The sequence below is a fragment of the Phaethon aethereus genome (assembly GCF_964289735.1).
Source record: "Phaethon aethereus genome assembly, chromosome: 17".
NCBI lineage: Eukaryota > Metazoa > Chordata > Aves > Phaethontiformes > Phaethontidae > Phaethon > Phaethon aethereus.
The window spans coordinates 15597667-15613643 of record NC_138593.1 but is presented as its reverse complement, the minus strand read 5'-3'; the positions used below and the strand labels follow the sequence as shown (position 1 = coordinate 15613643).

Here is a 15977-nt window from a genome sequence, read left to right as displayed (position 1 = left end):
GTACCGTCTTTGACAAATCAATACTGCCTGGGCATTGGAGATCCCCGGTAAATGAAGCGTTAATTATTAATTTAATAGGCAGAATAAAAATCTCTCAGGTCATAAAAAAATAAGGTCACTTCCCCTCAAAGGTGAATACAGCAGTAAGCAGAAAGATGGATAGATTGATAGAGCTAATATGTCATCAAAGAGCTATAGCATCTGAACGGAGTTTTCTGAAACTGCTGAAGGCACCTCTCAGCCCTTCCTGTGCTTTGGGTACTGTCTGCATTTGGTTTCTTAGATCCAGCAGCTTTGCCGTGAAGCAAAAATTTACTGTGGGGGAGAATGCTATTAGCAAAAGGTCAAGTGATATGCTCAAAATCTGTTTCCTCTCTTCTTGGAAATCCCATGCAAAAAAATACATACAGATGTAGAAATAAAGCTAAGAAATATGTAACTTGGAGCCAGAAAATTAAAGCTAAAAGCTGTGGTTGCTCTGCATCTTACTCCAGATGCCCTGACTAATGTTTCCTTTTCCATTAGTGCATTATTTAGCAGCTAAAATGTAATAGAGGATGTAAACTGCAATGCCTAACACAGCCTCAGAGAGGCCCATTCTGGTAGCAGTTACATGCATGATCTGCCACCCAGAGAGCTTACTCCAGATTTAAGGAACCACCAAGAAATTAGGGCATACCTGAACATAAGGTTAGAGATTTTGAACATCTGAATGGAGTGAGAAGGGAGAGCCCAGACCTCCACAGGGCATGAAATCCTCGGTGGAAACCCAACAGCACTGTCTGTCTGTCCTTCCTGCACCTGCAACTCCTCCTGTAGAAGAAACTCCTTCTGCTGACACCTGAGGTCCTTCCCTCCATGCTGCACTTCCCTTGGGAGCTGAGGTCTTCTGGAAAATTATCCCAGAGCAAAGCACCACCTGCCAAGCGGGAGAACAAGTGACAGTGCTCCGACGTGTCCGATCCGTGCTCACGTGGGAGCACCGCAAACGGCCTTCACCCCTGCGCGCTCCGGGTAGCACCCTAGCCGCGACTGTGCAGCCATGGCTGCGGAGGAAGACTAGAGACCCTGCGCTGGTTTGTCAGCGCCTGGCATCTTCCCAGCCAGCCCAAGAGCACCAGTGCTACTGCAGCATCTAGATGTGCTGGAAAACTGAGCCACCGGTGCCGGAGCAAGAGTGTCGGCACACCAGCTCTCCGGAGGGGGGGACATTACTGGGCTGTGCATCCGGGCAGCTGAAAGGCACCGAAGAGCTCTTCCTTTGCAGCTTGATCTCCTGAAACCTCTGCTGCCCATCCTCTGGGCTTCAGGGTGGCCTGGGCTCTCCAGCACTGCCAGGCAACTGGAACAGCAGTGGCTGCAGTTGTGGATATTGATGTGTGCCTATATTCATAGCTCCATAAAGCTATTTTATGGTGATACGATAACCCTAAATATGGGACGTATTGGCAACAGAGAGTTAGCAATTCTAAGTGGTATATCCATAGTGAAATAAATGCCTCCCAGTTATCAATAGAGGAGCGTGATGGAGTCAAGTAAACAGCCGCTTTTCAATATCTCTCTCTGCTGCAGATTCACAAGGTATCAATATATCTATTGGAGTCCTTTGTGAGCAAGACATAAATCTGGGCGTTTGTTTCCTGGGAACAAATGCTTTATTATTAGCAAATTGTAAAGCAGGGTCTAGGCACTTTGCTAACAAGTGCACAATCTGCAATTCTAATGGCAGTTCATCTCCCATCTCACACGCACTCACACACATACGCTCCTCCAGTAAACACCTCTGTGGGAGTGATTAGTATCTCCTGATGACTGATAGCCAAGCTTTCTCCTCCCGCTTATGCTGCCAGTTCAGCTGCTGAAAACAGGATCTGCAATTGCTCCAGGCCTGGCAAAGGAGCACGCGGAAGAGCTGGGCAACATTCTCCAGGCACAGAGTGGCAGTGGAGCATTCGGACATCTTGCCACGTTTCATGAAAAAGGAAGGGAAAACAACCTGTCCTCATCCACCCTTTTCACTCGTTGTTATTAGAATTGAATGGGGAGCTGTGTTTGTCAGGAGCCGTGAGCCCGACATGCTGCTCGCCACCCGTGTGGTGCAGAGAACCGACAAAGCCTGGCCGTGGGATGGCTGAGAATGTCCCTCAGGGCTCTCCACATGCCCAGGTTATCAAAGCCCACCTACATTACCTGCCTGCGGTCTGGGCACCCAGAATGACCTGGGAAACCCCACTGCGTGATGCTTCACGTCTGGGTGGTAGCCACTGTGAGTAGTCAGCAGGTTTGGGAACTTCCCCCAGCCCCACTCCGCTCTCACACATGCTCTCAGCTCCATTTGAGCCCTGTTTCAAAAGGGATGGGCCGGAGGCAGCAGGGAAACCCACTCGGTCCTTCTTACCTCCCTATATGACTGGATGCTGAGGGAGGTGCAGTCTCCTGGTTTTCTATTTTTCCCAAGGCATCACCACCGCTGGTCTGGGGGAAACCCAGCTGTGAGCTCTGCAGCAGCTCATCAGATACTCTGTGCAACTTAAAGGGGAAAAAACGCTCCTGTGGCCATGAGTTGAAAGGCTGGTGGGATGCTATTCCGTCTGACTTAAAAAAACTTTCCTATCCTCCTGGAGCTCAACTTCCCTCTCCAGTGACGTGCAGGCTGCAGGGCTGTCATTTCAGGGATGCTTCAAAAGTGTGGTTTGCAAAGCTCTGATATTCACAGCAGCTCCTTGGGAGCACTGCAGAACGGCACCTACCACCCACTCCTCTCAGAGAACAGCAAACACATCCAGATATTTGCAAGCTACATTTGTAATGCTTTGAAAGAGTTTTTCAAGTAAATTTTGGTAAACCTATCAATGATCTTCCTCACTCTGAAACCATTTTCTATATTTCAGGGCACATTATCATACACACACAGAGGAAGGTGCCCTTCAGCGATGGCACCTCTGTTGCTTTAGCGTGATGTCAAGTTGTCTGTGTGATTCACAGATCCTCTGGAGCCTGAGGAATAGAGCAGTCCCAAGGCCTGTGCAGATGATGAAGGTCCTTCCACACCCAAGCGGTGGTGCAGGAACTTCTCAGCCTGCAGGTTTCCAGTGCGCATTGACTGACAGCCCGTCTCCACAAGGCTTCTGTTAGACCAGGACAGAGGTGTTTGCCATGAAAACAGCTGTGAAAGACAGAGGTGAGGCCTTCCCCTGCTGCTTTGGTGGGAACTCAGCCAGGGTTAGCGTGGGCAAGACAACCAACAAGACACACCAGACCAACTGCTGGGGGACCTGCTTAGTCCTGTGGACCTGCCTTCCTCCAGTTTCGATGTGATTAATTGCACAAGAGGAGCTAAAGCTGGGTGGGATGCATCCTCATGGATGCTCCTTCATGGATGCAGTTGCTGTCCTTGGCTGCGTGCAGGGGCGGTGAATGTGGGACCAAGTGTCACAAAAGGAAGAGGCAGGACTGTGAAGTGTGGGAAAGGCATTAAGGTGGGTGCATAAGCCAAAGGGGCCAGGTAGGCTCTGGGCCTGACAAGGAGGAACGAGGAGTCAGCACTGAGCCCTTGCCCACTCCCGGGGCGCTGGGGAGTAGCAGGGGCAGACCTCCACGGCCATGGTCCCCCGTGTATCCAGTACGAGGGCTTGTGCCCCCAGGGCAGCTCCTCTTGCCAGATGCAATGCGCCAGGTTGGAGGTCGGTCTTCTTCCCACCTCTCAGGGAAGGAGCTTCCTTCTGTGCCAAAATGCTGAGGCTTTTCACAGATCCCTCCCACCCCTCACTGCTCTCCTTTGCATGCCAGCATCCGCAGGGATGGCCAGGAGCTGGTCTCCTCCATGCCTACCTTGTTCCTGCACTGCTCTCCTGCTCGCTGTCAGAGACGCCACGGTTCCTCCGCTCTGCGCCGCTTCACAGGAAAGGCCCCTTCAGCCGTGCCCATCATCCCCGGGATGCCCAGGACAGCAGCATATTTTTAACACTGCCTTCTGCCTTCAGCCCATCTACCGCTGCTTCAGCTGGTGCCCAAGCCAAAGCTGCAGCACTGAGGAAACAGCCAAGAGTGGTTATTTCCAGCAGACTGTGGGCAAAGTCCCCTGCCCTGCAGGTGCCACTCACGGAGAAAAGAAGCCAAAGCCGCAGCTCCCGCAGCACAGGAATGCTCGGGGCTGTCTTGTCTGGCACCCGCAGCTGCCTCTCAGCCTTGTGCCCTGAGGTTGCTGGCTTTACCTGATGTCTCCACCATCACATGGGTCAACACACACACACACGGCCCGTGCCAGGCACCTGGCAGCACCATGCCAAGCTACCGAAAATGCTGCGCTTGGAAGGAACAGATGCAAACAGCAGAGCGGAAAGCAACGTCCTCCCCGCATCCCGCCACCCCTTCTGCGCCGGGAAGACCCAATGCAATTCCTGCTCCCACCGCACAGACGGCCTGAGGCTGTGCTCTGCAGTTCGCTGTGCGCCAGCGTGCGTAGCAGCACACCCATGTGTGCATGGGTTTGCAAGGCCAGATATATACACACGCATATATTTGAAAATGTTATGTTTTGATAGTCATCAGCTACTTGAATGATTTCTCTCTGTTTCATGCTCAGCTCTGTTGTGCTTAAGATCCACTTCACCGCGGCCGCCCAGGATCATCTTCTCCTGCTTCACGTCTCTCCTTCATAGTCTCTAATAAGGGGACCATCATTTGTACCTCTGCACCCTTCTTGAGGTAAGTGCAGTGGTGTATCTCGCCTTTCTGCCTGCATTGATGCTCTCGTGCTTCGCCCGGGGCAGCGTGGTCAGATCACCAACACCCTGCCAGGCTCGGTTTTCTCTGCCAGCTCCCCTCAGGTCTGGCCCGCTGTTTCCTTGAAACTTGTCCTGTACTTTACTTTGAATGCAGCAGGGAGTCAAAATTACGCCCACTGTTCCCTTCTATTCTTGGCCCTCCGCTTCCCTCACCTCCCAACCAAAATCTGTTCGCCTTCTGAAAATGGCTTATATTCTCTGACTGCGAGAAAGCGTCTCTCCCACAGGGGTTGTGGTGCTGTTAGCTGTCACACTTCAGAGCCGAGCGGCCTGGGGCAGGAGTCTGTCCCCTTCCCCTCCCTGACCCCTCTCTCCAGCCATGCTCAAGTGGCACGTGGCTGATCTGCCTTGTGGCAGCAGGTTTTGTGGCTCCTCCAATCACTGTTTGTTGCATGTATTGCTTGCTTTACGGCAGCATTGCTAAATTTACTGGAGTTGTCGCTGGGAATTATTGGTGTGTCCGTATTTCTCTCCTTCAATGCCTGTGATTGCTGGGTGAGGCGGAACAAACAACGTCTCTGTCGAATCAACAAGAACAGATTATTCATCTGCTGCGGGAGGCTAATTGCAAACAATCGTAAAACAAAATATTATTTCACTGCAAAGTAATGGACAGCACTGTCTCTGCACCATATGGCACCCTAGTTCGAACACAGCCTGGTCTGGCCACCTGAACACAGCCCTTGTGCAAGCACTCTTCCACTTGCTTAAGGCATTTTCATCCAATGGGACTTTTTCCTCAGCAAGGCAGCAGCAGCGTGCCGTGATTCACAGTCCAAGGAGAGCACCTGCAATGCCAGAGCAGAGTGACTTGCGTCTGAGGAAAAGCGAGAAGCCCCGAGCTCACATTAAGGCACAGCTGTAACACCCGCACCAGCTGCCTAGAGCTTCTGAACCTCTGCTTGCAGCATGAGAACTTGTGAGGTGCTCGCTAGTGCTTTGAGATCTCTGGAACAAAAAAAGCCCCAACAACATCCTTGAGTTGCCCATTTTAGGATTCTTACCCAAGGGGTGGCACAAACATCAGCACCCAGGAGTCAGGGCAAGGAGGAATGTTGTGGAGACCCTTCAGCTCAGAAACGTTGTGGCAGGCTTTTGCTGGAGATGAGTTTTGCGTGCCTCATCCTCACAGCATCCTCCAGTGTTCGTGGTTGGACCTCACCTCTTATGATGCACTGTGATATTTACCCTTGATGTGTGGCTAGCATGGCGTGATTGTCCCTGAGTGTCTTCACCTGGTCAGGAACTGGTCAGCACGGCCTCGAGGAGTTCTGGTTTTATAGGAGATGGGAACAAGAGACATCGGGCTCAAAATTCCTACTGCCACTGCTAGGTCTCTAAATCAAGCAGCTGGTTTTCAGATAGCCAAATTTTCAATGAAAAGAACTGATTTCCATGGGACGCTGAGTCTTCCCACAGAGAAGCATTATGCTTACCTCCAGCCTTCTGTCTTTTCCTGAAAACGACTTTCTTTAGGAAACTACGTGGGCACTTCTTTTTTCCTGGGGATACACTATGCAAGAACAGGCTTTTAGTCATTTCTTCAGACTCTTAACTGAAATATGAAAGGATGGATGACTGAGTGGCCACCAGATCAGTGGGGTTCATGAGGTGGCCTAACCACAGGAGGTCTTCTAGGCTCAGGCCACTGCCAAGACCACCACCTCCCTCTCACTGTACGTGGAGGTATTTTTTGCCAAAATGCTCAATTCCATGCGTTCCTCTTGCCACTTCCCAGTTTACCCCAGTGAATCAGGTGCCCAAATGTTCACCTGCCTTTTCTCAACAGAGCAAAGCCATTGCCTTGACAGCAAAATTTGTAAAGTCCTCGTTAAGAGCTGGTTGCTAGCATTTTCTCTAGGTTATTTCTTAAAGCCAAAATGGTCTTGTGAAGCCTCAATAATTTCAGCACACATCTTCCTGAAAAATCATTGTGGTCCAACGCAGTGGTAATCCTGTGGTTTGGTGATTAGTGTTAGCTGGGCTGTAAGACAGGCAGCTCCAAAAGGCCAAACACTGGCATTTGGGAGATCATGGTAGTTTGGGACAATAATTGCCAAAATGGATCAAGGACAAATCCACCAGATTTGAGCTCACGATTCAAGTATTACTGTACTCCCCTGAATATAAAGCAAATTTTAGGACAGAAAATGAGGTTTGAAAAAGTCCAACTTGCCACCGATTCTCTCCAGGTGATGTCTGGGGTCATGTTTAATCTAAAACCTCCTTATGTTGTGAGCAATACATTGTTCCCCAAGTCTTCTGCACAGTTTGGCATGATCAGGGATGGAAAATTCTGCTCTGAACTTTGCACTTCCATATGTCAGCTCAATGTACCTCACACTATGCTTTCAGGAAAACATGCACAAGAATTTTGTTTAGCTGTTTAATTTGAATAAAAGAAGACAATAGTGCCTCACACCTTTCTGTGAAACACCTTAATGCACTCCAGCCCAGTCTGCTGTTTTACACATTGAGTTTTGAAGACTTGTGACTGCGCTACAGTTTTCAGAAAACAAAAGAGCCAGACTGTGGCATCTGGATACCCATGGGGCACCAACAGAAAAAATGACAAAGCTACATAAGCCTGGTTTGTCCCAGCTGAAGGTCCTGCACAGAAGGACCCATAAACAGCTCAAGCCACTTCAGAGGGAGCAATCTTTGCAGATGACTGAACAAATAATCATTGCCATATCCCAGCTTCCTATCTTGCACCTTCCTCCAGCTCCATATGTTTCTCTTTACCATGTACAGTTTTTCTGCTCTTTAGACAGTTTCTCATGCATCAAGCCATGCCAAGTCCTAAACTCATCAGGAAGAGTTACATGGGCATGGGACACTGAATCCCTCACATCATTCAAACACAGCCCGCTCATAGTCCCCATCGCCTGGACAGTCTGCCTCAGGTCAGTGGTCTTTGTCCGGTCAGATGTGCCCTCAGGAAGCCTCAAGCTACTCTTGGGGAACTCATTCTTCTTAAGGGCCAATTTCTTCTCCTAAGGTTGTTTGGAAGATTTCCAAAGGATGGCTGGGTGCAGTTCCTTGTTCACCACACAGGTGGGCTCCAGCATCCAGCACAGATGCCCTTATTCAGGAATGCCATGTCATGATGGGGCACATCTGTATGTCCCACAAGGTTTGGTCCAGCTTGCAGTTATAATTTGACTCCAGCCTGCCCTGATCCTCTATCCCATAGCTGTGTGCCCTCTTTCCCCCCCATTCCCATCCCGCCTCTGTTTTGGTTCCTGCTCCAGGGTGGTTCTCTTTCTTCCATCTCTCGCTGATGAAGGCAGCAGGGAGAGAGGAAGAGTCCAATTTTTGGCCTAGAATAGCCTTACCGTCACTGTCTCTGAACAACCCATGGAGCTGGTTCATGTTTGGTAGCAAATCCATTTCAGTTGCGAGGGGTAAGTGCTGGCCAAGTGGTGTCAGGACACCCTTGTCTGCCTTACCGTCATTGTGCCTGCCCCCAACACAGCACTGCTTAAGGTATAGGAGCATCCCTGGAAATCTCTGCAGGCCCTGGAGGGTTTCAAGTTAAGACATGAGCTAGGAGAGTAATCTGAAATGAATAATTTATTTTGGTGAATTTTTCTTCCCTCTGTTTACAGATTGTCTAGGAGCAGATTGCAGCTTTCGCACCTCAATTCATTATTGGAAACTATTTGCAGATAGTTCCCGGTCTGCAACTCATTTGCTAACTCTGTTGGGAGTACTGCAGATCTGAAATCAGAGCTGTTTTGATTGGTCATGTGGTGCTGTCATGCTCTCATTCCTCCATGAAATATATGTGACGTTTAGAATCAGGCTGTAAGGGCAGATGCTCCTAGTCACAAATGAGATGTTCATTTTTTTTCCAGTGCTCTCCGGTAGCCCTTCTGCATGTCCCTACAACTGCCCCTGCCACGACATCCATCGACATTAAGAGAAAAGGAGTCAGCCTTAAAAAAAAAAAGAGCAACCCTTTCTCATCTTAAACTGGAAAACAAACAAACAAACAAACAAATAGGAGAAACCATGTCTCAGTAACCCAAGGCAGAGAAACAATATGCAGCAATGTCCATCTAGGATTGGCACCATCACAGTGGAGATACTGTCAGCTTGGAGGAAAAGAAAAAGTTGACCCCTATAAAGAACATATGAGCCCACACCATCAGTGTTCTGCACCTGGTAGCAGCAGAGCTCCTGAACACAGAACTGTGAGCAGTTACAGGACCTGGAAGGTGACACCAATTGAATCATACTGGTGTGACTGTGATGGAGCAGCCTTTCTTTAATTGCTACTATCAGGACTCTTCCCACACCCTGGGCACCGTGTCCAACACACATCCTTGTGGTTCAGGGATAACCACAGAGTAAGTGCAGGACCTGGTCACCAGGTCTTACTTGAAGTGGCACTTGGGAGGGCTTCCCACCCCAAATACCTGCTTGTTATGTATGCTTTGTTCTTCTGGAGGTTTGGCAGCTGTGGATGAGAGCTGCCAGAGAGCAGCAGTGCAGGAGAGGCCATGACTCTGTTGGGCTCCTCTGGACCAGGTCACTGGGTGGGCCTTTGAGATGCACAACTATGCCAGTTCAACCCAGCCCTCATTCACTCTGTGGTCAACACACACGGAGTACACAGGTGTCCCCTGGTTCAGCTCCAAGGAGGAGCAGGTTTTGCCCTTGGTCCATGTTTGGACTTTGGTTGCACTTCTCCCCACTTCCCTTGGCTCCCTCTGCACATTCTGATGAGCATCTCCTACCCTCATAGGTCCATGCAGTCATGAATCCTATCCAGTCTACCATTTGGAAGGAAAAAAACCCATTCTGCCCAGAAATCCAGGGGATCAATCTACCCCTGAGCCGCTAATAAGGCCAGACACTCAGGATGCAGAGCCTTTCTCAGCAGAGCCTACAAGTACCCAGATCCACCATGGAGGACCCTCCTCTGAATCAAGAATCTGGCCAGGAAGTTACTGAAGAAACCTCCTAAGGCTTTGTGTTTCCCCTTCTTCAAAGTCCATTGGGCATCTTTGACTGTTCCCAGTTGCTTCACAGTCAGTGCAGAGCGAGCTCAGGGCAGCTCCAAGCCACGTGCTAAGTCCTCCTAAGGCTTGAAACTGAGCAGCTTTCTGCAAGAGATGCCTGAATAAATCTGTGGCCCTTTCTGCATGGCCCTATGATGCTCTGAGGGATTCTTGGCGCATCCCAGTCTCAGCAGCACTGCCAGGTGGGAAAATTTTACTGTGTGATGAGAGGGGATTGATGTGTCAGGCTGAAGCGGGTGCTGAGATGATTTACAGGAACGACTCGTCCAAGCCGACCCTATTGCTCAGACAGAAGAGGCCTGAAATCTGAGAGAAATCACGAAGCAGAAGCTATGAGGCTCATAATTCACCTTCCTGGGAGAGGTAGCGTCTGTGGGGAATCGCTGGCTGGTGGATGCACTGGTAGAGGGAAAGCTTTTCTCACTCTGCCTTGCCCGTCCAGGCTCTGCAAGGCTCCGGCACAGTTTTTCATGGCAACAGGAGCAAAACAGCACATAAGAACACGGATATTCAGTGTCTTTTCCTGAACAAATGCAATATGGTAATGAGCTGAGGCAGCTGACAAGAGATGGAGTGTCGTGCCCACCATACTGGATGCAGATGAGTCAAGCCAGGCAAAGCTCACAGCAGGGCCCAGGACCCGATCAGCATGTCTCCGGCATGACATGTCTCACTCCAAAGGAGTCTAGGAGTGGCCAGCCATGCTTCAGTCTTCTGGTTGCTGGGCTCTCCCTGCAGCGTGCTGTTTGCTCGTACAGCCGTCTGAGGCATTCTGGTACCCAGCACACATTGCTCAGTATCCTACTGCAGGAAAGAAATCAGATGTGACGTGTAAGGTGGGACTTCATATATACGTATGTGTGCACATACATATTTTTGGTGTGCAGGTAGGATGCATTCACGGTAGTCTGGTCTGCTGGAAGGGTCGCTCTGTCAGCATACAACTTACCTGCCCACCAGTGTGCGTCAGTTCAAGTCTTGAAAATGGAGCAGAAACTACGCTGGGTGGCTGGCTAAATCATGTCATAGAATCATAGAATCATCGAATGGTTTGGGTTGGAAGGGACTTTAAAGATCATCTAGTTCCAAGCCCCCTTCTATAGGCAGGGACACCTTCCACTAGACCAGGTTGCTCAAAGCCCCATCCAACCTGGCCTTGAACACTTCCAGGGGTGGGGCATTCACAGCTTCTCTGGGCAACCTGTTTTAGTGCCTCACCACCCTCATAGTGGTCATATCCTCATATCTATCTTCCTTATCTCTAATCTAAATTTACCCTCTTTCAGTTTAAAGCCATTACCCCTTGTCCTATCACTACATGCCCTTGTAAAAAGTCCCTCCCTAGCTTTCTTCTCAGACCTGTTCAGGTACTGGTAGGCTGCAATAAGGTCTCCCTGGAACCTTCTCTGCTCCAGGCTGAACAACGTGTTTCAGCCTGGCTGCTCAGAGACTGAACAACCTCTCTCAGCCTGTTTTCATAGGAGAGGTGCTCCAGCCCTCTGATATTTTTGTGGCCCTCTCTGGCCCCGCTCCAACAGGTCCATGTCTCTCCTGTGCCGAGGGCTCCAGAACTGGATGCAGCACTGCAGGGGGGTCTCCCCAGAGCGGGGCAGAGGGGCAGAATCCCCTCCCTCGCCCTGCTGGCCACGCGGCTTTGGGGGCAGCCCAGGACACGGTTGGCTTCTGGGCTGCGAGCGCCCACCAGGACCCCCAAGTCCTTCTCCATGGGGCTGCTCTCCATCCCTTCACCCCCCAGCCTGTGCTGGTACCGGGGGTTGCCCCGACCCAGGTACAGGACCCTGCACTTGGCCTTGTTGAACCTCATGAGGTTCGCACGGGCCCATCTCTCAAGCCTGTCCAGGTCCCTCTGGATGGCATCCCGTCCCTCAGGCGTGTAACCTGCACCACTCAGCTTGGTGTCATCAGCAAACTTGCTGAGGGTGCCCTCGATCCCACTGTCTATGTCTACAACAAAGATGTTAAATAGCGCCGGTCCCAACATCGACCCCTGAGGAAGGCCACTCAGCACAGTTCATCCTCATGTGTGCAAACCTGGACAAGGAACCCTGTTGATGTAGAGCTTCCCTGTGCCTCCATGCTTGGCCAATCTGCAGCGTTTGTGTTTCAGCTGCTGAAAATGTCCAAGAGAGAGCCATAATCTATGTGGCCTTCATATAAGACAACATGTAGATGGTATAATACATAACAATAGTCCCAATGTTGGTGGGTCTGGGGAGCCCTTTCAAATTTGTATTTGAGAGTCTGACCCATTGTCAGCCTATGCCTGTCCTCAGAGCAGGTGAAAACTACTTCAAGACAAGCTCTTCTTGGATGTCCAGAAGGACGACGTGTCCAGGGGTCCAGAGGGATCCATATCTAGTGGAGAATGTAATATACCCTGACCTGCTGATTGCCCATGCTTGCGTTATGCACTGCGTGCTCATGTCTGCTCCTGTCTCCTGCAAGCACAGGCAGTTCCAGAACTTGGCCTAGGCACAACAGAAAAGTGGTCTTTTAGTGCCCTTTTTCTGCCTCCTTGTTCCTCCAAGAGTTGTTTTCAGATGCTCACACCCACATCAGACACAAGACAGGTGCAGACACAGGGCAGTGGAGAATAAAAGTAAAAAGCCTTTTCCAGATCAGCACAAGGGTAAAAACTACACTTTATTTAATATTGGGATTCAGGAATCAACTCCATTAGGTCCCATTCCAAAAAAGAGGTGGGTATGAGCATGGCAAAGGGCAACAGCTTCCCATTTTATGTGCCCTCCCTCTTTCTACACATCCACCTCTCTCCTCATCCACCTTAGACCCAGGAACGTGCCCCAAACCCATGTTAGAGCCACTCTGTTCACAAACATAGGTTAAAGAGAGCAAGTGAATGGTTGACATTTTGCAAACAAGACTCACAATCCAAAGGAAAAGAATTGATCTAAGTGTGATTAAGCATTAGGTAGAGACGAACATGTAATTATCCAGTCAAAGCAAGGTGTCTTTTGATCTCAGTGAATGTTGGCTCCTTTCCAAGCTGCAAAAGAGCTGCACAGAATTACTCATGCTGTAAGTGCAAGCCACCTCAGTTTGCCCAGGAGATCTCCTACTTGGGAGACTCCTTCTCCTTCACCCAGTCCTTGCTAGACAACGCTTACACATGTTGGGAAATGCAAAGCGCAAATGTCCAACATGCAGGCACAGAGGGAGACCCAGTCTCCTGTACCTTGTAACATGAGCTTGGAAAACAAGCTGGCACTAGGACACCCGTCATACTGTGGAGAACCACTTTGCATGCCCAGGTCACAGCCACCACTTCATGGTGACCTGTGTGTAACAAACTGTTGGATCTCAAACCAGCCCAAAATGGTGCAGGGATCTGCAAGAAAAGTCAGTCCCAGCCCTCTACAGATGTGCTCTCTCCATTTCAAGATTAACCTTTCAGAAATGTCAGCCAAACAGCCACACGTAGCCGGCTGCCTTCCTGGTAGAACCTGTAATTTTTGGCCTTGTGACTATAGCTTCAGTTAACTCCTTCAGTGCTTGTGTTCACCTTCCAGCACTCTCCCAGACAATTTCAGCTCCAAGGTCCTTTTATCTGCAGTGATTTTGATGTTCTGCACATAGGTGACCTCTCTCTCCTGATGCACCACTTGGGATGGCAAAGTCAGAGGGCACTATTGAAACACGAGTGCTTGAAGGTGTGTTTAAAAGCGAGGAGCAGCATATTCCTATCCAGTGGTAGCTGGACTGTCACTGCAGAAATAGCAGGGCAGGGCAGGATCATCCTCCCTCCCCAGAAGATGTCCACAAATCAACAACTGCAGATTGCACGGGAATGCTCCTTCTCTCTTCCCAGACATCACCTTTCTTTTACCCCCGACACTCTCAGACATCCCGTCTGTTCCTTCAGAGCAGAGCTGCTGCAGATTGGCTCAAGCACCCAAAGGAGGCAGCTGTGTTGAAATCCACAGTTCCATCCGAAGGTCCCAGCCTTTGACCTTGTGGGCATGGTGCTCCCCCGGCAGCTTGTTCATTAGGTGCTATCGGGCTGTGTGTACAGGACTCACAGAGAAGAGAGGAGCTATACGGTGCCAAGCTGTAGTATGTGCTGGGTAGGGCAGGGATGCAGCACGCACTGGTTAGGGGCCAGGCACGGACACAGGATGGGCAGGGATACAGCTGGAGATCGCCCCTATGCAGAGCAGGCAGAGGCAACGGGGCATGCAAGGCAAAAGGAGTAGAGAAGGTAAGCGTATGCCTAAGCTGGGATGCAGTTAGGCACGCGGGCTGGAGGGGAACCATCCCGGCACCCTTGCATTCTGGAGGGGCAGAAAGACAGTGCTCAGAGGGTCGGGCAAGCCCCTGCTCTCCCCAGGTGTCATCTCCCATCTCCAGAGGAAGGGAGGAGAGAGGCTCAAGGCATTAGGCTATAACTTTACATTTGGACTGTGTTAGAGGATGTCTGGGTGGCTACAGTTCTCCTGGGTCATTTTTAGGTGGAATCTCAAAGGTGGGCAGCTGCGAGTGAAAACTCTCGCAGGGGAAGGGGGAGCTGGAACAGTCAGCGGCTGAGTCGTCTGATGCAGGGGAAGGTGTACTGCCTGACCAGGAGTAAAAGGTTTATAGGGTTTGTAAGGCAAGGTAACCAGGTGAAGCATAGTTGGACAGGCTTATTTGCACCCTTCTTTGTCATCTGAACACACAAAGCTTATCTGAGTAGAAGATGGTACCGCACAGCCCTCATAACTCCTCGTTGATGCTCCTGGTGCCACGCTGCCCTGCTGCTGAGCCAGGCTCTAGAGGGAGATGCCCCAGACTTCCCGCATGCCTAGTCCTGGCACCAGTGCTTGTGCAAAGATGTAGTGAGGGCATTCCTCAAAGCACATCCTGCTTACAGGGGCAGGATGGGAGCAAATCCTCAAAATATAGGCCTCCAAAGATGGGTGTTACTGCACAAGAATGTGGCTGCATTTACATTTATCAGGCTTTTCCCTGTCCTGAGAAAAGTCAGATTCACCTCTCTCCTGCTGGTGGCACTGAAGGTCCTGAAAGATCTGCAGGTGAGGCAAGTCCTGCTCTGACCCCCCGATCCCAGCTTGGGGCCTATTCCAGAGCTCTGCCAGCTGCAGCCCTCCTGCTCTGGTCCTGCAAGCTCTCAGGCCTGCTCCAGCACGCTGCTTCTGCTGACCTGCCCACGTATCCTAACGGCAGCCTTTCCCCTGCTCTGCTCTTACACTTTAGTTGCGGATGACTAATAAAAAGTCAAAAAAAGATATCTAGAAGGCATCTGGAAGCCGTACCTCCCTGATACCCTTGGAGAGCTGAGGCTGTTTGCATAATTAAAGCCCACACTTAGTAAACGATCTCCATCTGGCTCAAATGTCCAGCGAGGCCTTCCTTTGGTTGCACTTCTTTTTTCCATAGATGACTGTGGTGTCAGCATGAAGTACCCCACAAATCTTTGGGTGAGATGAGATGGGTTATCGTACACAGGAGAAGCCGTTTCCTGGCTCATCTTGGAGCAATGCCTACACAGAAAGATGCAAACTGGGTAGGCCTTCAAGAGATGTTATGACACAAACCTCGAGCGCAAGCTGCTCTAGAGACAGTCAATATTAGCGAGATAAACCATAAGAGAGGAATGAATATTCAATAGCACACATATACCTATGTGTACATAGGTATATGTACATATCCAGCATCAGTTTGAAACCTCTCGCTAGCAGTGACAGAGCCATCATGTCTTCATGTTCAAGATGTTCGCCTTCCTCTGGCACAAGCCTTCCCTCCTCCTTTTCCCACGGAGCACATGAGTTCACTTAATAAAAATCTGCCTTTGCTTCGCAGGACCGCTGCAGATGGCAGCCGCCCATGCAGCCAGCACTTGTCCGCTCCAGGACAGGGAAGAAGGGAAGCCTGCGGGAGGGCCGAGGGGGACAGGAGAGCCAGCGTCACTTTGCCGCACTTGCGACCGCTGCAAACCTCGTGCTTTCGGGTCAACTGAGGTAAGCTGTTGTCCTTCCTCTAGAGGGGAGAGCGACCCCGAAAGAGCAGGGGTGGGATGTGGTGAGAGGGCTCAGACACGCCGGGGCGAGAGCCCTCTCCTTCGGCCTCCACCCAAGGGCCTGTTTTCCCTGGGCTTCCTCCGGGGGATGCAGCGGCTCCG

The 15977-nt window shown here is 50.6% G+C and overlaps 1 protein-coding gene across 1 annotated transcript in view; it reads left to right on the top strand.

The window, feature by feature from the left end:
• The window catches only part of RTN4R (reticulon 4 receptor), a gene marked incomplete at its 5' end in the record, with an annotated part of 116268 nt that overhangs the window by 16715 nt on the left and 83576 nt on the right, over positions 1–15977 (top strand).